Raw genomic sequence first — 989 nt, forward strand, 5'->3', positions numbered from 1 at the left:
CTCAGAGTAACTTTCACAGGTGTTGTCTGTTTCCCTGGTATATGGCAGTTGGTATTGGTTCTTGCCTGGGTTTTGGTGTTTTATAGTGTTTTTGTAGCTTGACTATATGGCAGCAATTGCTGTCCCTTCTTGTGTAATATAGAGAGACAAACATTCCCCCAAAAGGCAGATGGGTGGGCATATAACAGCAAAACAACACCAGCGGGGAAAAAAAAGAAAGAAAGAAAAAGGCTAAAAGCAGCAGCAACAAAAACTAGAGTGAATACTGCAGTCTCTAATCACAGAAAAGGGAGAGAAGAAAAAGAAGGGGAAAAGAAAATTGTAGCCTAATATGAGTATGACTTTAATGTCATCTCTTCAGCTTTCTGCCTTCAAAGCTGCCTGAGAGATTCCAAGATGCCACTGTTGGCTGTTATGCTACACCTCAGGCTCCTATTCAAACTTTGGGCTGTTTTTCTTTTAAACTCTCTTTCCCTCCCTACAGCCCTCTCCTGCTCTTTCCCATGTCAAAAAAACAGAACAAAAAACAAACAAATAAGAAAAGTTCAGGGCCTGCTCTTGGGCTGAGTATCTGTGTGCATGCATGGCAGAAGAACCCACCAGTGGTGAGGGTGGTGGATGACCACACGCTCAGGCTCCCCCTCTAGTCACCAGAATGTTGGTGGGCAAACAGTGGGTGCACCAATGACCAGATACCAAAAAAAAAAAAAAAGAAAAGAAAAGAAAGAAAATCAGAGCAAAGCAAAACTGACAAAGTATATTGTCCACCTTTGTCCCAAGGTTCCCATGGCATTTTTCCGTGGTGTTTATGCTCCCTCCGTTTGGTCTTGCCATTTGGTCTTACCATTTGAATCTGCCATGCAGATTCAAAAGTACACAATTTTTTACTTCAGCTCCAATTTCCATAACCTATAAGCCTTCAAACTTCTAAAATATTCCTATCTCTGTGGTTCTGAGTTTTGGAGCTGTGTCCTGGATCTGCTTTGCCT

The sequence above is a fragment of the Chrysochloris asiatica genome, unplaced genomic scaffold, assembly GCF_000296735.1.
Source record: "Chrysochloris asiatica unplaced genomic scaffold, ChrAsi1.0 scaffold00122, whole genome shotgun sequence".
NCBI classification, from domain to species: Eukaryota; Metazoa; Chordata; class Mammalia; order Afrosoricida; family Chrysochloridae; genus Chrysochloris; species Chrysochloris asiatica.